This window comes from Balearica regulorum, chromosome 4 (assembly GCF_011004875.1).
Source record: "Balearica regulorum gibbericeps isolate bBalReg1 chromosome 4, bBalReg1.pri, whole genome shotgun sequence".
Classification (NCBI taxonomy): Eukaryota; Metazoa; Chordata; class Aves; order Gruiformes; family Gruidae; genus Balearica; species Balearica regulorum.
Genome location: NC_046187.1, coordinates 44488579 through 44511566, shown reverse-complemented (window position 1 = coordinate 44511566; position 22988 = coordinate 44488579). Strand labels below are relative to the sequence as shown.

At 38.3% G+C, this 22988-nt stretch overlaps 1 long non-coding RNA gene across 1 annotated transcript in view; it reads right to left on the bottom strand.

The window, feature by feature from the left end:
• LOC142601558 (uncharacterized) overlaps positions 1-22716 on the bottom strand; it is a 354848-nt gene extending 332132 nt beyond the window's left edge. The window contains exon 1 of the long non-coding RNA XR_012835077.1: positions 22408-22716. This is a non-coding gene — a long non-coding RNA (uncharacterized LOC142601558). The remainder of the gene's footprint in view (positions 1-22407) is intronic.
• Between the last annotated feature and the right edge of the window lie 272 nt (positions 22717-22988).

Below are 22988 nucleotides of genomic sequence, written 5' to 3'. Positions count from 1 at the left end.
ACTGAGAAATATATCAAAATTATGGGCAATATATTCAAGACAAAACAGGTATAAAAACAAAAGCTGCCCAAAAGTAATTCAGACTTTGGAGTTAAGAAAAATAAATAAATACTCTCCTAGCAGGACTAAAAATATCAACAACATTTCATCTAGACAACATGAAAGGGTTTCATTATTGCCAAACTTTTCATCTACCACCAACACCGCCCTCCAAAAAATCCCACACTTTACCAATCTCTAATCCTGTAAACATTAACTAATTAGATATATCTATATTTATGAGTTTGAAGTTCTTTGTTCAAGTCTGAAGAGTCTCATCTTTGCTGTTGAAAAGATGAACGTGAGGAACTTTTCTTCTCTGCTTTTTTGTTTTGTTACAGCCTTTATCATAGAAAGATTTGCCCAAGGGTAAACCAGAAGGAAAAAAAAAAAGTATTTGTGCATCATTTGCTGGCTTTTTTTTTTGGGGGGGGGGGGGGGGCAGGCGGGGGTATTTGATATGGTTTTTTGGATGAATGACTGTTGTGATCAGAATCTATAAATATTTTCATAATTAAGTTGTGTCTTTCCTTCCTTTTTCCCAAATTTAGTAACGGAATGGATATGGATGGGGAGGAGAGGTACAGGCAAGTTAAAAAAAAAATCAGGAACATAGGAAAAAAGTGCAAATATTACTGGTACATGATGATTAGGATTCCATTCGCTCAGCAAGCCTGGCTTTGCCTACAAGCTACGATACAGACTTTTGAGACAGACCTTACTCATAGTCAATTGAGGCTTAAGTATTTTAGTTTCTGGATTAGGTTTTTGCAAAACATTTAGTTTTTCTAGTTGTTTCTTCTACCATATATTTTTGCATTCTTTAGTCTTCTTTCTTTGGGTATCACTGGCCTTTCATCGGATTTGCATCTTGATTTTGTACCAGACAGTTCTAGGATGAGTACTTGCAAGAGTGATGTCAATTCACAACTCAACAACTCTCTTTGGATCAAAACCTGAAAACATTAGGCACCTCCCATTCTTTTCTACAGAACAAAAAGCTACAAAAGACTGATCAAATTTGTCACCTGTCTTTCTCCTTCAATGAGAAAATTTTTACTCCTATAAGATATGTAAAAAAACCTTCAGTATGCTTCCTAAACTCTTTTATTAGACAAAAATATCCATCATTTGTCGTGTCATCTCTTCTCCTTTAATGGATAAACTGGTAAAACTTCTTCCTACTCAGTTAACGTGAATTAAAAAAAAAAAAAAAATTAGGCAAAAGAATTAAAAAAAAAAACCACATTAAAAAAAAAATCCAAGTTCCCAGGAAACTTATAATGGCATTCCAGACACTTTTTTTATTCCTATAAACAAAAGAAAGAAAACAACAATATGCATTTGTGTTATTAGCAGAGTAGAATCTGCAGGGGAAATGAAACACTATGGCAGCAAAAACTGGCATCTGCTGATTGATCTTTCTGCCTGAATGCATGAAAAATAATCCCAGATGTCTGGATTGACATTATCTAATGAACAGACAATATTATTTCCTTTGATTTCTCCTAACTTTATTGTCATTTGTTTGAGCAAGCCAACTTTCTGGTAAAGAAAGAGGAAGGAAGGAAAGGAAGAACTGGAGAGGATGAAGGAAAATAGATAAGTTGGAGGATAGAGGCATACTATTCACTGTAACTGCCACTTAGCTTACCACAATCAAACATCCTACAATTTAGCAGTCTGCTGTAACTTTAATATGAATAGACCAAAATAGTCCAGCTGTGCTCCATATTAAGTCCATTATGTAACTGTACAGCATTTTCTGTCTTCATATTTTGATAATTCTTTGCGAGAGCACAATAGATACGAGAAAACAGCTAGTAGTTAAGTCCAACTTCAAAGAAGTTTGATATGTTTTTTTGGATGAATTTTCCTGTGGACTTCAGTGGGGGTAGAATTATGCCCATATACTCGTTCTTTTTTCCTGAAATCCTGACATGACATTCGGAGCAGGAATAACAAAAAAGGTATTAGCTGCTACTAACGACTAAAGTGATATAACAGGTCAGTAGTCATATCCTTGGCAACTTCTGAGTTAAGTGAAGCATAAGCACTGCTAGCATATGCCAAAGTTTAAACTGTTTTTCCAGTGCAGGCTATCAGACACCTGAGCAGTTTAACTGGTGTACAAGTTTTAGAGTTCTCAGAGAACTTCCTCGTGTAAGAGTAAGCTAATCATCAGCTTTTGTACAAGTGTCTGATTATAATTATTCATGTTCTGCTTTTATCTATGATGCTAGAAGCCACCGCTATATTCAGTGGGACAAACTCCAGGAGCTAAGTCCTAACTAGAGTTCCATGTGGTTAATTCATAGAATCACAGAATGGTTTGGGTTGGAAGGGACCTTAAAGATCATCTAGTTCTGACCCCCCTGCCATGGGCAGGGACACCCTCCCCTAGAGCAGGGTGCCGAAAGCCCCATCCAACCTGGCCTTGAACACTTCCAGGGAGGGGGCAGCCACATCTTCTCTGGGCAACCTGCTCCAGTGCCTCATCACCCTCACAGTAAAGGATTTCTTCCTTACATCTAATCTAAATCAAGCAGTAGCTCCAGACACAGTTATCTGGAAACATCAAATCACCAATTCTCAAGAATTACTATATTCACTGATTTATTAAGTATTCTCTTCAGTACTGTTGCAAACCTTTTTTTTTTTTTTTAAGTTATTCATACTACTTCCTTGTATTTAAATACAGAATTATGCGAAAGTGTCACTAGTTTTTCATTTTAAGTCCTTAGATGTTATAGATAGATCACAACTATCTGTTACTCTTCAGAGAATGCGGTGTTTCAATCAACTTTTAAGTAGCCCTTCAGATCTGCCTGCCAGTCTAGCTTGCTCCTGTAAATGTATTTGTAGAATTTCTCCTGTTTGTTTAAAAAAATAAGAACAGCAACAACCACCCGCAGGAAGAACACTACACTTTTTCTAATTTCTACCTTTAAAAGGAAAAGATAACCAAGCAGATAAGCCTTTCAGAATTCCAACTAAAATCAATAAAATTACTGAGGCAAGTCACATTTACATTTGCCAAGCAGTGTTCTTATTTTGTATTCCAAACAGTATTGTTTAAACAAAATTTTCAATTATTTTCCATCTCTAAATAAATCAACACATGTCCATACTTAATCAGGTCAAATTCCTTTCTCTTTTCATATGATACCTTCTTCAGGAATACAAAATCTGTATCTTCAGAAGGATATTTTCAAACTGTTCCCTGGGGTCTCAGGGTTATTTGTTTTTAAAAAATACTTTTCATGCATAATTAACTTTTTTTGGTTTCTCTTTTACCCAAAATAAGCAATCCTTCCTATCAACTCACTTCCTCTACAAGTTACAACAGTATCAACCACTAAACAGCAGAAGTTTTACAACTGCCTTCCTTTTAATAACTAGCTGAGATATTGCTATTAATTTGGATCCCATCACAGCTAAGCATTTACCTCAGTTGTTCAAGAACAGTTTTTTAATTGCTAAGCTTATCGAGACTGGATGCACAGCCTATCTTCTTCAGGCTTTCCTCCAATGACCATAATACACAGCTCTGTCAAAAATCTGACATCTGGGTTCCGAAGACACCGAAAAGGAGGAATTGAGGGACATTAATGCAGTCCATACTGATTATAATCTCTCAGGAAACAGTTACTCCAATTTCTCACTGCAATGGATTAAGTGTGCACCCTCAGGATGTTTCTGTCAGAAAGAAATTATAGTATCTTCCTCCTGAACTTGGCCAGCAAAACTGCATGGTATCAGACAAAAGACATTGGATCACTCCACTCTGATTTACAGATTTACAATAATAAATTGTAGGAGGCAGCAGAAGAAAACTGACTTCTGATGGAGGCACATACGGTGGTAGTTCTTCATAGGAATCACTCAAGTTGGCTTTATGCAAGGACCACTCAATGCCCATTGATTACAGCTCACGAAGTATGTAACTTGGTACTGATTAAAGGGTCTCAGTGGCAGAATTTATGAACAAGCTGGTGAAAGCATATGGCATGATTTTACTAGTTTTGACTGCTTGCAGAAACTGTTGACATCTTTTAAGAATAATTACAAATTACATGAAACTGTATATAGCAGTTTCAGTTTAAGTGTGTATATATATACACAGACACACAAGCATACATATATAACAGCACTTATATACAAGAGCAATGCATTACAGGAACTTTGCATAGTCAGTATGCCATTACATAGTGTAGTCATAACTAATTTTTTTTTTTTTCACTAGACCACCTGAAACTGCTGTACTAGGCAGTAAGATTAACATGGCTAGTAAATATTTAAGCCTTTCTTAATGTAAGATGACCTACAATACTTACATAAGAAATAACCAGCAGATGGATGACTTCAGTCAACCACTCAGTAATAATTTCAGAGGAAAGAAATGAAAGGACCGTAGCTTCTCATATAATACATCTGAAGACTATCATGCATAATTACATCCTAAGTTAACCCATTCAAGAAACAGTAGATAAATCAGACTTTGACCAGTTCTCCAGAGTCTGAAAACAAAGAAAAGCAAGTGCCCCAATTCAGAACCATATCAAAAGAAATAAAGATCAAAGGAAATTGAATCATCTGAACCCCCAAAAAGATAAATGTAATCATCTTTAGAAGATCTTTGATTAATTCAAGTGAGAATTTTGGAGCCATCTTTTGCTTGTTTTATGATGTGCATTCATTTTGAATTGCTTGTGAAGACACGTACTGTTTCTTTTAGGAAAAAAAAAATAATCACAACTAGCTCATCAGGCCCACTCTGATCCTTCAGATGTTCACACATAGCTGTACACCACTTGGAACTCAACAGTTAGTCCAGGTTTACTTCCCAAAGTGTGCAACACACATCTATAACATTTTTAGTACATTTGAAATTTAGGACGCCAAAGGAAAAGTCTGACGATATGTTGTGGTAGAATGACTTTCATATTCATACAGAGTTCATTTTAGGGTAATCTAGTAATCTAATTTTAGAGTAATCTAGTCATTCTAGTCTCTTCTAAGAGGAAATCCAGGTACCATTACCAAGATTCCTCCAAGGTCCACTGTAGACAGACAGCATCAATACCCACCACACCAAGTGTAGTATGCACCACCCTAGACAGCCAATGCAACATAGAAACCTGGCAGTCTGTGCAGTTCACCTTCAACCAACTGCACACACTTTTTCACAAACACAAACAAAAAAAAAAAACCAAACAAAACTCCCAAAAAACCCACAACCCACTCACAAAACCACACCTCAGGATGCTGACATATACTGCATAATTATCGACAACATATATTTTTTGAGTTCACCATGATCAAACATGTCACATCTAGACTTGCCAAAGACAAGACTGAATTACTGAAGAGCAAATAAAAGACTATTCCAAACTCAGCTACTGTTCAGACTTTTCTCTGGTTTAGAGAAAGAAGGCGCTCTCCTCATTCCCTTTAGGCAGAAATACAGAAGGAACACATAAGGCTCTTACTACAGTCTTGAATCCCAAAAAAGCTGGTGTTGCAAGAGACCTCCATAGATCATCTGGTCTAAGCTTCTGTTGGAAGCAGAACCTAAGACTATATAGGGTCCTATCAAGCTCAGAGCTGAGTCTTGAATTTCATTTCCAGTAAGGTGGATCCCACCAATTCTCCGGGCAACCTATTCCCAAGTTTGTTCCTATAGTCTTGCATCCAGACAGAATTTTCCCTGAAGCAGCAGGTGCCTATTGCCTTGTTGTGTCACTGTGCATCATCATGAGAGAGTGCCCCCATTTTCTTTATAATTACCTTTTAGGTATTGGAAAACTGCATCTAGCTCCCCTTTGTTGGGATTTGAGCCTCTTCTCTGCACTGGGAAAAAAAATTAAAAAAAAAATAAATGCCGTAACACTTTCTTCAAATGTTGAGATACTCCAGCCTTGTCTCACTCTATACACTTGAGTCAGAAGTACTAAATTTTCAACCAATTCCCCCCACCCAAAAAAACCTTTGAGAGTCACTGGAGCCAGTGATATCCAGCAAGGTTTTCCTTCTCTTCTTCAGTTTTCCTGATCTATTAACATCACTAGCTCCATAAGGACAGGATGCTCCTCTAGTACACCTGTATTAGCAAGTTAGTCCATGTTTTTAGTACAAATTTGTCCTGTCTTGACCTTCTGCAGTACGCAATCAAGCTCACTACTGATGCACAAAACAGAATGTAGATATACTGTCCACAGAACTATAAAAGACAACAAGTGAAACTGCAGTCCTTTCTTCTTTTGCCCCCAGCCTGTAATTTCCTTGAGATCTGCTGAGCTGTAGACCTCTGTACTGAGTGGCATCCCAAAATGATATGCATGATGCTAGATGAAACAAGTATTTGCACCATACCAATTTACAGAGGTAGTTTGAGTGGCTTGCATTCAAACAGTAAAATTATATGCACATACCAAAATCATTGTGGATTCTGCCAATAGCTTAGCAATCCACAATAAATGCTATTAGGATACTTGTACAAAATGACAAAATGGGTTGAGGCTTAAGTGCCATGTCGTAATCCTGACCTAACATATACTACCTTTTCAGAAAAAAAATTGCCAATCTTTAGGAAAGCATAATGTCCAACAACCGAACTTTAAGTGCAAATTGCCAATTACATACTACACAATAATACTATGTGTTATTAATGATAACTATTAATATTATCTGTTATTATATTTAGGCACTTGAACAACAGATGTGGAACTGACATTGTAAAATAATTTTTACATGCAATTTAAACAAAAAACTTTCTTGCTCTAGATCCTCACGTCCTCAGTGTTACTTACTACAAATACTGTCATCTATGTAAAACTTTGACAAAGATGAACCTAATAATATAATGATGTTGGATTTTCCACAAACACACTCTGGCTATTCCAAAGTAGGTGCTACAAATACATCAGAATTTCCCATAATTGGCGGTCTGTTACTTGGATTCTACCCTACAACAGACTCAATGTTTTCCTCACACAACATAACAGAATTTCACTTACATTCTCTGTTTATTAAATCTCGCAACTAACCTGTGACAGAGGCAAAAGTACCTTGGGACCACTTTGGAAATGCTACTGAAAAAGCCCTCCTTCAGCCTAAGTGAAGCAGGGAGCTTTGGGTAGTAACCAGTCTCATTAATATTCAGGACACTTTGTAGTTGATCTTTTTATTGACTATGAGCAATAATCACTCTATCTTCAGTTTTCACTCATCATTTGTGAGACATACATGAGCTTCCAGTAAACTGGCTGGTGCACTTCGCCAGTAACATTTTGAGGCACCACATTTCAGGATATTTTTTTCCCCACTTAACTAAACCCTTCTGAAAGAGTAATGTTCATGTAAGAAAAGTGCATAATCTGAAACACTAAGAAGAAAGCATTTTCTAGACTTCCAAATTTGATTCTTTTCCACTGTCCTTATGAATACTTATAATTCTGGTTACAGCATAGTGATGCCTCAAAAGCCTTCTTTAATACCTGCTCCCTACACAAATGCAAGTCATCATTTTACTTTACACACATTCAGCTGTAGTAAGACAGATGAATTTTATGAAGACTGTGTTCATTCATCTTAAAAGCACAGTTCAGTCCGTTATTGTTATAAAGAGAAATAAACAGTACTTAGCATTTTTGTTATAGCTTATAAGCTGAACCTCTTTCTTGTTTTGGTAATTAGACAAAATCATCTTGCTTTATATTTGAAGCTTAAGCACATACAAATGTCTAGATTTTTATACCACAAAGAAATGCAGTGCAATTAGCATTCCAATCTTTTGCCATACCACCAGTCTCTTCAAATAACAAACACAAATAAGTTTTTAGTGAACTAAAAAATTCTGTAGTTTCAGGTTAAACAGTTGGATAAAGAATGAATCTAGGAGTTCTATGAATATTCATAAGAATATTAAATAAGGAAAAATGTACAGAAGAAGACAGCTGGCCATTTAATTTACTCTGTTCATCAGTGGAATAATATTGACAACAACTATGTTGGCACCATGAGAAAAATTGGTACACACAGATGCAGAAAGCCCCGCAGCCTTTAAGACTTAAAGATTTTTAAGACTAATAAAAATATACTAGTGGTAACAGAGCAAATAATCATATTAAATTGGGTAAGATACTCTACTGTATGTGCCACAACTGAGAATTGACTGGAGATGTATTTTCACCCCCACATATACCTTTTTGAAATGCAGAAGGTATTCATTACTCACTGTATTTTAGTAAGGGGGAAACACATCAGCATCATGGAGTTTAGATCTACACCTTCTTCTCAATATTTTTAAAGTAATTGTGTTAATTACTTAGAGGCCTTTGATAGGACTGCCACTATACAGGCTCCCAAACAGTCATAATTTTATTTTTATTAGCAGATTGCTAAACATAATCATTTAACAATAAAACAGTAATCTTTCCCTGATGGTCTTCCTACTAAGATATAGTTGTTTGATCTACATGGTTGTTTGAACCTTGGAATTCCATTCAATTTCTCTGCCAAAGTTCTCTGCTAGCCAAAATTGTAACTGTGACACTCTCTAACACATTAAATAAAAAAAAGACATTCTGTTTTTGTAAAGCATATAAGAATATTGTGAAAATAGAAAGGTGGCTTATATACTTCAGTAAACTTATTTCTAAAGCTATTCATTCTTCATGTACAATAGTTGACATTCGCTAACAATGCCTAAATGCCAGATCTTTTATATTCAGTTCTGACATTGAATGCCTGTGTGTCTATGACCTTAGTGATCAAGAGCTTTAAAACTTTACTGAGTTGAGACCCGGATTCTAGCTTCTGCTCATAGGATTGAATCTGTTTACCCAATAACTATGTAATGGGAAAAAAAGCAAAAGCAATCTAGTGGCACACCCAAGACCTCCTCTCATATTCACTGCATCTCAGAGTAATGCTCTTTGTTTTTTTCCTACTTCTCTATCAAAATTACTTGCTGCACAGTAATAAACTAACCTGCTGTTTCTGTAGGACACAGGAGTTACTAACTGAAGTCCCTTCAAAAGATGCCAGACTGAAAGATTGGTGTTTTCACTGTCTGTGCAACCGCCCTAAGCACTAAGAGGTGCCTGCAATCACTATTACTGTCCTTTTAAAGAGAATAAGCTCCTCTCACCTAGGTGTTTACTCCTATAAAAAGAATGCCAGATTTCTGGCTCCTGAATGAAGAGATACTTCTACTGTACAGCCCTGAGTCAGTCTTTCATGCCCTAAGGAGATGTGAGATTTCAGACAAAACACTGTACACCTGGCATTTTCGATTGACCAGCTCGCTGCAGCCTCTCAGTGAGCACGTAGTCCTCCGACCATAGCTCAGAAGACAGACAGTTTCTCCATGAAGTGCTCTAACTAGGCAGGCTAGATCATTCTGCTTAATTTCCCTGAATTACAATGTGTGCCTGACCATACTTGGTACATCCAGGAAAATCCAGACCATAAACAGCAAAAGCAGTCAGTGACAAACATCTATTTATTAGGAAAGCATCTTCAGTTCATTTGCACACTGGCTTCAACACAGTATCGGATAAGGAGAGCAAAGAAAGACCGGAAGAAAACTATCTTGTAAATCAGTATTAAAAGTGTCACTATAAAGGAATAAAGGGTACCAAGTAAACAAGAGACAAAGCCATTCAGATGCTAAAGCAGATTAAACTAGTTTCCCAAACCAACATATAGTAATGCTTTTACCATTAATCCATAGAGTAAGTATCAACGACAGACTGAGGGGACTATAGAGCCAGTCACTACCCGACTACATTCTACAAGCTTTTTATGTGGGTATCAAGAAATTGATTCTCCACATTTCTGGATTTCAACCAAACAACTGGCCTACCTAAGAAAATTCCTCACAATAAAGCACCTTAGAGCCAGTCACTACCCGACTACATTCTACAAGCTTTTTACGTGGGTATCAAGAAATTTATTCTCCACATTTCTGGATTTCAACCAAACAACTGGCCTACCTAAGAAAATTCCTCACAATAAAGCACCTTTATATGATAATTGAGCTATGAGATAAGATGTATGTCTATTACATAAAGTGATTATTGACTATGAGAAGCTTTCAATTTAGTAGAAAATTACTTTGTATAAGAGCTCTCCAGACCAGTGACAAAGGTTATATTTAGCTCTTTTAACACACAGTAAAAGGGAATGAGGCTTTCACTGGCCTCCTGTATATCAAATCATCAAACAATGGAAAGAAAATTAAGTAATGATAAAACTTTCCATAGCTTTTCACATTCTGTCCAAAAGATAATTTCCCCCCAAAAGTGCACTGGAAATAAAATTACTTGAATCTGAAATTCATTGACAGTATTACTTTTCTCACCAGCTACACATGTACTTTAAAGCACGAAGCTTTAACATTAGTGAAGAGGCAAAATTCACTGAGGTAATAAGAAATTAATACACTAATTTCTGCTAAGTTAACTGTAAAAATAAATCAGAAAAAAAATTATTTCAAATAAAAGCACAAAAAGAAGAGATCCTCCACCAATTTAAAGACCATTATGAATTATTTACTGGAAATTTTTACCAACTTTATTACAGGAAATTAAAAAAATGGACGATAAATGGGACAATAAGACAATCAGATAATTGAATCTAAAAAACAGGTTTCAAGGTACTTATCACCTTGAAATTATACAAAGGTTTTGAATTTAAATCCAAATTGGAGCAAGCAGCAGGAAACTACAGATATGCTTCACAAAAATCAGACAAGACTAAGATGTCAAAGTCCTCTTATAAGAATAGTAAATTCTTCAGCATTTAAGAATACACATGCTAACAAATTAGGAAATTCAGTTAAGTTGAGCAACATTCAGGCTTTACCAGCTATTCTTCCATTTTAAGTTCTCCCACAAATTTTATAATTCTTTATAGTTGCCAAGAATGGAGATAAAACCCTTCAGTATTCAGCAGGTTATATTATGTACTCAATAGTGCACTTTTCAATGGCAAACTAACACGTTACTATTTTCCACGTTGCTCTTCACATAAAATAGGGTCTTCAAGTAGAGAATGATTTTCACTTTTTCTGATTTGCCAGCTAGTATTTTCAAAATGTTTGCACCTACAGAGCAAGTTATAATTTCTGCATGGACAAGAAAACCCTCAAAGCCAGAAATAAATATGAAGGATCTTAAATTACATTTATTCAAATGTGTCATAAGAACTATTTTGCACTGGAAAGGAACCACATGATAATCTTGGTTTTAACAGCAAAACCACTATTGAAAGAGGTGAGAATGATCTGTTGTAAAAGAAAACAAGTATTAGCATCATGCCATTTTTTTCAAACACCTGATTTTTCAGACCTCTGAAAGTAATGTATTCTTAGATCAATATCGGAGCTACAGCATTGAATGTTATTCTATGCATGCTCTTATTTGCATATGTTTAACTCTGGCTTGAACATGCATTAATATTAGCTAGACTGGGTCCTAGGATTTATTTTATTTTAAAAGCAGCTTGATGCTTTATACAAAATAAACAAATAGAATTGAAGAATGTGCATTTTGTAAACCACAACGTGAAATTAGAAATAGCAGATTTTTGTTTCAAAAGCATAGAGTGCTTCTTGTGCAAAAGAAATAGATGTATTGCACAGTTGCTAATCTTTAAACTAATACAGCTCTTTCAAGTGGGAATTGAGTTTACAAAAAGATTACAGTTTACAAAAATTTACAGAAAAGTTTCATGCAAATTTTAACAAGAAAGCATTAAATCTCTAGCAATCTTCCACTTAAAGAATATCTTTAAGTCTTTTATTTATTTACATCTGAAGACCTTCAGAGAAAATGTGAAAAAGTAAAAGTTCACAAGATTAAAATAACCAATAAAAACTACTGGTCCAGCAGAAAAATAAAACTTTAGCTTCCAGTCCAATGTAGTTTAGCATTCAGCATTTTCATAGTGTATTTCGGGTCCAATAATAAGCTAAAAAATATGTACATACTGAAAACAACTTTAAAAAAAAAAAAGATACAAAGGGGCTTTTTTGTTTTCTGGGTTTGTTTTGGTTTAATTATGCAATGCTATTAGAAGAGAAGGATTACATATCTGGAGTAAAGATAGTGTTTCTTTTAACTAGAGATGGTTTCATGAAGAAGAGTCTCGAGAAAAAAACTGATAGGAGCAAGATGTGTGATAATTATGTTAAATGCGAAGAAAAGGATGTTTTCAACACAGTTTGTCACCAGCAAACATAGCCAGAGTACAAAGCATGTGTTGTACACACTGACAACCCTCAAATCATGTAAACCCTTAAGTTATCAGTAAGTTAAAATTAATTACTCATAAAAAGATACTTGTGTTTAGCTATTTTCACAGCAGCGACAACAATAAAATATTAAATATAGAGGACCTATCACTGTAACATTTACAATATGCAGTATATTGGGTAGCATTTGTCAGAGTTCTGAGGAACAGAGAGCAAGTTGCAGTGGCAAAATCACAGAAAGAAAGCAAAGTATCTACAATTTTTACTTTGCAGACTGTCACACACTGTCCTTGTATTTCCTTGCAAAAATTATTATATTGGGTAACAGACTGATTCTGATTTCAAGGAACTGCAGCTGTAATACAGTACATTATTTTTGCACATTACATAGCATAACACCTTTGAACATTTAAAAGATAGTTAATGCAGAATTCACCCAGGCAGGTTTGGTATTGTTCTCTGAAGATGGCACAAAGTACTGTCTTTACTGAATGATGAAAGCTTTTGTTTTGTAAAAATGAAGTTCATGATAGTGGTTTGAATGCATAATTCCTGAAATATCTTCCTTATGACATACATTTTTCTCCCCACGAAGCAATATTTTTACTGTGGTTATTGAGGACATTTAAACAAAAAATTTCCTACTGACACTTAAACTTCTATCATGGATCCCCTCAGAGTCCAGACTCAGCAGGCTTTAAACCTGTAAAGACGTTCATTCATCATCTTGGAGTACTGAAGGAGTGTTATGGAAATGTAGGATAACTTCAGGAGTGTTTTTTTGTTTTATTAGGACTGAAATTACTTGCAGTTCAGCATGCAATATTATTTTCTACAGCTTACATTTTACTGTGTATGTTTTGTCACTGTAGAAATTTTTACAAGCATGATAGGCATTTCAAAAATGCTGTCATCTAATATGTAAGGATCTCTTCACTGCAGTGAAGAAAAAGAAACAAGGTATTCACTGAAATGTAAATTGACATTAAACTTAGAAGTGGCCTCCCAAAAGTAAGATTGAGATGGATTATAACGACAGGGATGAAATAGAGCCTTATACCTATGTACCCAGTGTGCATCTTTTCCCTGGGTAAGTTGACAAGCTTTTCATGCAGCTAACACTTCTCTTTCTCTGGCTTCAAATTAGCTTTCAGAAAACCCCCAAGCAATACGCTTCTTGTGTTATTCTGAAAGCGTGACCGCTGAGCACAACTCTTAAGCAGACCATAATTTGTGTACTCATGAAGAAACAATTTTGGGCAATAGATTGTATTTTTAAGATTAAAAATACAGTCTATCTAGTTACTGTATGTTTTCCTTGTGCTTTCCTCTTTTTATGAGAAAGATAAGAAAGATGGGCTGATACACAGATTTCACAATAGATCTTTTTCCAGGCTTACGGGTTATTCACAAAAAGGATTGTCTGAGACTCAGATTTGGCTCCCAAAATATCAACTTAGGAGCATTTCTGTGGGGAGGTACAGGGCAAAGAGGCAGAGTCAGACAAAGACTCAGAGAAAAGGACAGCCACTCACAAAGCTCAGGATATAGCAGTCAGGGCTGACCACAGTGAATTCAATGCCAAGTTGTAAATGCAGATAACTATAATAATAGCAGAAGTATAGTCACACCTGAGAAACAGATGAGACCAAAACAGAAGAGCAAGACGGAAGATGAGTAAACAAAAACAGCAATAGAAAATTTCCTTTGCAAAGAATTATTTACAATAGATAGCTGCACACTACTTACGTTGTACCAAGAGTTATTAATACGTAAATAGCAAATAGGATCTTCAGTATGTGATCTGAAAGCCATGAAATTCCCCATAAGGAATAGATGGCAGAATGGCACATGGGTGAGTGAAAAAAGGCAATAGAAAAATGAGTAATCTTAAACTGCATTTTCTAAAGTTCTAAACAGGAACCAATATTCTTACATGTGTTATTAGATGCGCTGTATATGCAAATGCATACATCTTGACAAGATGGTGGAATCTTATGTCCATTGCAAGCATAAAACAGATCTGTACTCATTAAATGCACGTGTCGTCTAGCACAAGAGAATCCTGTTCTGCTTTCTAACTGGGTCTCTAGCTGTTATGGCAGAACACAGAAGATTAAAGATAATAATGAAACCATGATAAAACCTTCTGATTGCAGAGTACAGATGATACCAAGCATAAGGCATAAGTTCTACAAATTTTTCTTCTAGTGGCAAGGCTGGCTAAAGCAGATCCCACCTCCTCTTCCCTTCCAGAAGGAACTCCTACCCTTACTCTGTACCCTCATTTGCACCAGCAAAACTATTTGGGGGCATTGAGGTGATTCAATATGGTTAACAATCTCATGGTTTGGGGTTTTTTTGTGCCACAGAATTACTCAGTTTAGATTGGTTGTGTGTATAGTCCTCTAAAGAATTCAACCAAGAAGGTTGTTAGTAAGCAGAAAGAAATAGCCAAAGAGTTGCAACAATTTAACTTTTCCATCAAGAAAAATATGTATGGAACCAAGACTTCAAATGTCATGTACAGTTTTTGAAAATCAGCTGCAGATATTCAGTCAGGAAATAAAAAGATTCTATGTGAAAGCTTTATAATGAGGAAAAAAAGAAAGCTTCAGAGAAAATACCAGTTTTCCTTTCTCTAATAAAGTTTCTCATTCACTGACTGAAGATAGTGACTCTCCCTGTGATTCTTTACCATTATGACAACTAGCAGCTGAACCAAAAATTGACAGAATCCTTCACAATATTACTCTACATGACACTAGCAGCAGTGTGAAATTGAGTGTGATCACAGCCCCAGTCAATTCTACTGGTTCAGGGAGTTTTCAGTTTAGGTCAATTTTATCTTCAGATCCTCATGCTCTTGAATCACAGAAATAAAGAAAACAAAGATAGAGAAAAAGACAGTAGGATGAAAGTCTATAAAAAGGAAACAAGGGCAGAAAATTTTAGAAATTGCTAAAAGCTCTTCCTGTCCTCCAAGAACACGAGTCCGCACAGCACGGAGTAAACTCTGTGTATATCAAGAGTAGTTCTCCCCCACCTGGCTTAAACTCAAAGAATCTGTGTTGTTGGCGATTCAGACACTCATTCCATGTCCTCTACAGCACACCACAAGCTCTTCAAGAGACAAACTTCATACCCAACTTAATACTCTTACTCAAAAAAGAAATAGAGTTTGGGTTTTTTTTCATTTAAAAAAAAAAAAAATTCATTTTCCCCCCCTTGTTGACTAACCTTTGTCCCAAGAACTTCTATCAAGGTAGGATTTTAAAGCCTTCTTTACTTGTTCTCACTTCTCATCACTCCTCCTTTTTCTTCTTTATGTTAAATCCAATCCTCACTCCGTCAGTTCCTACTAAAGAAAAACTACTTGTCATCCCCCTTGATTGCTGTAACAGCTGTTGCTAGTTTGCCAATCAGTCCCATGCAATCTCCTCTCATTCTCTTTGTGTAGCTTCTTCCCCAATTTTTGCATGAGAAATCAAAAAAGCATATATGAGTGAATACTCACCATTACAAGTATTTACTAGCAAGTATAAGGAAGGGTGGTAAAACCTAACTCTTATTCTACCTGTGCCTCAGCGTTGCTAATCCTAGCTATTGCTGAAGTAAGCCCTAACTAGTCGATCTTTATTAAAAAAAATAAAATAAAAAAATTCTTCATGCTACAGCACTTTACAACAATCTACAACTCCTTTTCCCAGGGACGCATAAGCCACAATAAATCTTTTGCAAAGTGAAGTAAAATTAATTAGTCTTGCAGTTGCAAATGAGCATATTTTACTTCCTGCTCCAATGGGCTAGGAATACATGTGCAGTTCAGTCTGAAAGGCAGCTAAAAATCCAATTAAAATAACACTAGCTTTTAAGTGAATGGACAGTATCTTCTTACCCACACTACCTAATTCACAGGCTATCCTCTACCCACATCCTAAATTAGCAGTAGATTGGCTGAAATAAAATAAAAAAAAAAGACAAAACTATTAACTATCACCTCTTCTCTCCAAAGCTTGATTTCCCCTTAGACCATCAGCTAGTCCATTTCGATTCTCATCCCTGTATTTTATCCCCTCCGCTGCAGCCAATAGTTAGAAATATTTTAAAATTACCTTGACGAGACTTGTATGTTCCTTGAATGTGGTCTTTTATTTCAGTGTAACATAAAATTACGTTTAGTAATCTCTTCTGTCCAAGAACAAGTTATACCCCAATGATTTACAGGGGTTAGCAGGTAAGTGAAACCATACTATATTCAGTTGCTGAGGTATGACTCATTGCCAGTCAGAGATCCACCAAAATGAAAATTAAAGTTGTTAGTTTCCAAAATGAAAAGTATTAAACAGATTTTGCTGCTGATAAAAGATTATGCTTCATATCTCTCGTTATATCAAGTTGTAGTCCTAAAAATACGAGCAGGGCTCATCATCAGATTAAACATGTATGTAGTGTCTGCAGGAACAGGGCCTAAATGGGTTTTATCGGTCATAATGTTAGATGGTTGTCACTGCATAAATCAGTGCAATTTCAGATAATTTTGTTAACAGTTCAAATGCTTTCATCTGAAATCATACATATAATGGTCAGTGTACCATAAAGTGGCATTAGCTGTCAAGATAATGTCTCTCAGAGCTGAGTTGGAGGTGTTTCAGTCCAAACTTCAACAAGCTTCACTCCTCTCGTGACCCAGAGGCACTGCCCACCGTCAATTAGCACACGCTTCATCCTCCTTTCCTCCTCACCCCACTTGCTCTGGAAGTGGATAAATACGAGCTCAATCTTTGCTGGCTGGCTGCCCTCCTCTGATTGTGCCCTGCTCCCTGCCCTTGGAAATGGTTGATGTTCTTTTGAACATCATTATGGCTACATCTCAGTGTTACCCTGTCCCAAGGGAGAACACGTTTACAATAAAAAGGCAGAGATCAGTGCGGGAACAATACCTGAGCCAGAATGATTTGTCACAAATCAATGTGATTTTTAACACTACTTTAAAAGGTGGAATGATTCCTGAATATACAGAACTGTCAAATGCATAGGTGTCTATCAGAAGGGTAGAGCAACTTGACCACTTCCCTTTTATGTTCAAAACACTCCTACTCTGAATATATGGGTCAAGACCACGCACAGTGGGACGGCCACGAGTCTGCCCTCGGCAGTTTTGCACTGTCAAACAGTCATGATGGCATATCCTGACATACAGGTAACCTTTCTTGCTTTCTCTTCACCTTGGAGGAAGCAAAAGCTTCCGCTAGCAGAAGTCTTGGGTGTTGGTACAGACAAGGACTGGAGTAGAGAACCACCATGTGCGTGACCCTACAGATTTCTGTAAAACGGCTCTGCATTCAACTAATGAAGGGAAAGCGATGCTGCTCTCATTAGACTGCTACAATAGAAACATGATGAACAGATCTCTATGGGGGATTATTTAAGGCTTCTGCAGAAACACTTCCTATTGAACAGGCAATGCTGAAATATGCTTGTTTTCCGAAAGTGTGTCTGCTTAGCCGTGGAACTTATATTCAACAGGAGACCATTATGCTGTCATAACATTCGATTCCACTTACATTACCTCTTAATTAACACTGGAACATTTAGCAGCTATTAGAAGAGACATTCTCAAGAGTTCTAGATTTCAGGGGAGCTCACAGGCAGACTGCCTTTAGGTACTATACTGCAATAGTTTAAGATGAGAGATGCAATTTGAATTAACAAAATTAATATAATCTTTGACTCAATCATGTTTCTAGAGGAGAAGTATCTGCAAATACCCCATGCTGATCTTTCTATGTACTATAGTTAAAACACTTCCCAAGCTTTAAAAGAATCTTTGCAAATTCTTTCTTACAACAGATGTACTGTTTGGGGTACAAGGTACTAGATAAATTAAATCTTTAAAGCAATTTGTAAAGCAGACAGATTCTCTCTCTTGCTCAAGTTTATTAAATAAAAGACCGGTTTTCACACAGAAAGCATACCTAGGCACATATTTAGATATGTATCACTGCATGAGTATGTACTAAACCAAAATCTGTCTTCTCTGTTTGACAAAACATTAGTATCCATCATTAAATTGCTAAATTCATAGTCCAGAAGTAACAGATCCACATGTAAAACTTAGTTTCTTTATGGACCTGAATGAAAGAACGCAATTTCAGAAGTATGACCGTATTCGTAATATAACGGAGCTGCAAGTCAAGTCTTGTATGAAATTATCTTTATTGCACAAATAAAAGTGTAATTTAATGCTTTAGTCATTCTGATAATTTGCAGACCATGACTCTGCTAAGCCTATAGAATTTATTAGTTTATAGCTTCAATTGCTCTCTTTAATACAGTAAAACGCTATTATAACATTTAAAAAGTCAACATCTATGAAGCCAACATACTTTTTAAAAAACAAAAGTATTGGCTTCCAGAAGTCTGATTCCAGTATCTATCACAGGTAATAATTATTATTTTATTAGCTACACTAGAAATATTCTCAGCTACTGAATTTCATTGCCCATTCACTTCAATGCATTAACAAATATTTTGCATCTCTGTTTCTTAAATATTTCTTTTACCTGGAATGATTTGTAATGTATGCTGTAGCTTCAATGTCAACCACAGGGTATTCTACTGTTCTGACAGAGGCATGTGCCCAGAAGATGACATTCCCTCATTTAACAAGCAGTATGAATATGGTAATTACAGGATTGAAGAACTTCTTCCCTCCTATCCTCATCCCCAATATTACACGTTTTCCAAGATAAAAATTTTTTAGTTTATCCATATTGAGGTGTGAGTTTAGTAAAGACAACATTTCTGGATATACTACATGTAAAACATTGTTATGTATCCTTTGGAAGTATCAGATCAGCAGAAAGGTACCTTCAGCCTACAAAGGACATTAAGTTTAACATTAGTATTGTAAATGTCAGGATGAAAGAAAGACTTCAAGTGGTACAATTTGGAAGCAATACAGAAGAAAATGCTTAATAATGCTGGGGAATCTTCTTGTGTAGATTTACTGATAAAGAGTTGGGAAAAATCAGGGGCAAAAATACATAGATTTTATAGAAAAAAAACTATCTGTGTTTCATTAGGAGAATTTTTCAAGCAGAGTTCATTTTCTCAAAAAGTATGTGCTGGTATAATCTTAATAAAACATATGGAAAATACACAAAGACAACTCCCTCAAACAGCTTTATACAATCCAGTATGTCATGGAAAGCCTTTTGAAATAATCCTTCTATTTGGGAGTTGGGGTTTTTCCCCCTAAAAAAAGCCCTCTTCGGCATTTTCTCACACTCGATGTTTTATCAAAGACACTCCACAAATCCAGATGTCAAGACACCAGTGTTTTTTAAGTCTTTGATAACACACTCAGTTATCTATTTGTCAGCTGTGTGGAAAGTCATACTTTTGTTTTGGAGGAAACCCAATCTTAACATTAAACCCCATCTTCACTCAAGCTAATATTTTTACAAGAATTGAGGAAAAACTAAAAGCTCCATTACTCTGGTTTTTAGAAATCCTCATTTGGGAAAGCACAGAATGGAATTCAGCTTCAGGAGTCAGCAGCAATGCTCATAGGAAATATCTGAATCCTTTGGCATGCAAGAATAAAGAAAGTGGTTGAGAAATGTATCTATAATTGTGAAAAGAGCAAGATTGGGATACGACACAAAAAAGACTCCTAAGTGACAATGGTAGCATCTGACACAAGAAGAAAATAGACTAGTTTTACAATTGTGAATATAACTTTTGTGAAGCTCAGCATTTTCACTGACTTGGGAGACAAACACTCTAAGCCTTTATTATTTAGAACAGAGTTTCAGGAGTTTATTTATTTCTGTATTTTTTTTACGTCAAAGGAAGACAAAACTACGTTGATGACAAAAATTAAGACTGACTGGATAAAGCACAGGTATATAAGAGCCCATTTACAATTTTAATTATGTGTTATTCCCTTCAGTAGTTCTTCAAATAGAATATCCTATTTATTATCTTGTTTAATTTAATCTCTTATTTGATTCCATTTCTGACATTTCCTTAAGAATACGTCTTTGCTGAAGATAGTGGGAAACATTTTCTCCACGGAAAAAAAATACAGCAAGCGTGAGATTACATTGTGTCGCTTCTTATTTTGCCAACTTTATTATACATCACACTGGGAAAACTTTTAAAACAAAATGCAACAAGTTTATGCAGTTACTCTATGAATTTCTCATAGAACATTTTCAAGTTATGCAAGAAATATAAGAGATGTGGAGAACAAAGTTTAGAAAATAAAGTTTAACCACGCAGAAGTTGATTTATTTATCACTTTGTTATTGAAGAACAGTGTTTAAACTGGTATTTTATTACCACCAAAAAAAAAAATACTACCTTAGCTGTTTAGTTTTTAAAGGATGACAAGAGGATTATTGTTATACCGTCCTTGATCCAGTCTTCACAATGCTAAACAGTCAGTATTTCCAATCAGTGCAAGCGACAGAAAGTGACATAAAACTCAAGTAGTAAGTGACATAAAACCCAAGTTCAATTACCAGTTCAGTCAAATGATGTCAGTAAAAGATGGAAGAAGACTTCACTGGGCAATATGTAAAATATTGCCTCCCCTTTGATGTGGCTTCACGTAAATTTCTAAAGTGTTTAGCTGTATTTACCTATCGAAGGAAAAATGATGAACATCCAGCCTTCTCTCAGCCGATGCTCTAAAACTGTGCGAAGTCTGTCCCAGCGCTGCTGGCCAAGCTAACAACTTAATTACCACAGCCCTTTCAGAAGTGTTACCATCATCGCAATATAATTATTAAATATTCTAACACCCTATTCAGTTCCCTGGAAGAGTGGAGCTTACTATTTTAAGAAAGCCTGCCTATTTAAATGTCATTAACTATCCAATTAGTACAGTCTGCTCCTTGCTAGCTGCAGAGTACCGGGATAATCTTTTAATTGTTAACCGCTATTGAATAATTTTAGCAATTACGCTTTTATACATTCTGTGATAATTAAGACAGACTACCCCTAGAATCTCATCTTTTTTTCCAAGTACATAGTGACAACCAGAAAGACAGTCGCTGGCAGGAAACAGGCGTGTGGCCGGGGGTAACGTGAACACCGAGGCACGCCGCCTCCGCCCGCCTCCCGCAGCCCCGACAGGAAGGCGCGCACCCGCCAGCCGCCCGCCGCAGCCCCGCTCATCGCCCGCCGCATCCAACTTAAGGACCCGTTCCGGCCGCGGAGGTGCGAGCTCGGGGACACACACCGGGCCGCTTCGCACCGGAGCTTTCGGGGCTCCGCTCGCCACGCCGCTTAAGCCGAGATAAATCACCGCCGCCGCCGCTCCCCACGGCTCCACCTGCCGGGCGCCCGCGCCCCGCCGCGCAGCCCTCTCCGTCCCTCCCTGGGGAGGGCTCAGCCGCCCGGCGCCCGAACGCGCATCTTCCGCGCAGGCGGGTGAAAAGAGCGCGGCCGTCCCTCAGGCGGAGCGGCAAGTTTCTCTCCTTCTCAGGAGGAGGCGTGCCTCCGAGGGTTGCTTCTAAGCGCTCACAAGCAGCCGCAGGGCACGGGCTCCCAGCAAGGCAAATCCGTGGAGGTGTTGGAAACAAAGCGAAATTACCTAAAAGGGCAGAGGTCCGCTCGGTGGCACCACGCCGGCGGGCGAGCGCCCCTCCGCAGCCCGCCCGCCCTCCCTCCGCAGGACGGTGCCTGTTGCACGGGCCCCGCGGGCTCCTTCCAGGGCAGAAAAAAAGCCCAAACTTGGCTCCGCCGGCCGCCCGCGCCGCCTCCGCGCCCGCGGTACGAACTCTTGCGGGCGGCAGCCCCGGGCGGCTGCGGGGGGGGGGGGGGGGGGGACACGACTCGGACAAGCCCCCTCTCCCGATGAGGGCTGAACTGCGCTCTGCAGAGCGGGACTCCCCCTCACTCCGGCTTCCCTCTGCGCAAAACCAATTAACCCAGAGCACTCGCCCTCCCGCAAAAGACGAGGCGGGGGCTGCGGGAGCCAACAGGAGGCAAAGTTTGATAAATGAGCAGCTCCCGCAGTGACAGACAAGTACGGAGCGGAGACACCCTCCGCGCCGTGCTGGGCAGAAGTGCGGTAAAGAGGCACTCACCTGTCCGTTGCCCCTCCGGCAGCCGCGGAGGGGAAGGCGGGCAGGCAAGAGAGGCAGCCCCGCGCTCCTCTCCCGTCCTTCGGCCCCAGCGGCAGGGAGGACGCCAGGCAGAGGGCCCGCAGAGCGGCGGGGCCGCCCCGGGCCGGGCAGGCACCCCGTCAGCGGAGCAGGTGAAATGGGGCGGTCGCCGCCGCCGGAAAGCAACACGTTTGGCTCTGAACTTTGCAGCTCCAGTCACAAACAAACAAATACAGCCCAGGAAAGACCTCTCCCATCCGATCCCAGCCTGCTCGGCAGCCGCTGCCTCTCTTATTGGTGCGGAGGTTATTTATTTATTTGATTTCTCCCCCCCCTCCCCCTTCACACCCCCCCTTTTCCCTTCCCTTCCACTTCCCCTTCCCTCCCCCCGCCCCGGCCTTCCCTCCCCACCCGCACGCCGCGCAGCCAGCCCCGGTCTCTCCGCGCCGCGCAGCGTGGCAGCGGCTGCTCTGCGGCCGGCGGCAGCGCCGGGTGCCGGGCGAGGGGCGGGCGCGCCGCGGGGAGGCGGGAGCGGAGGCGGGCGGGAGCGGGGCAGCCGCCGC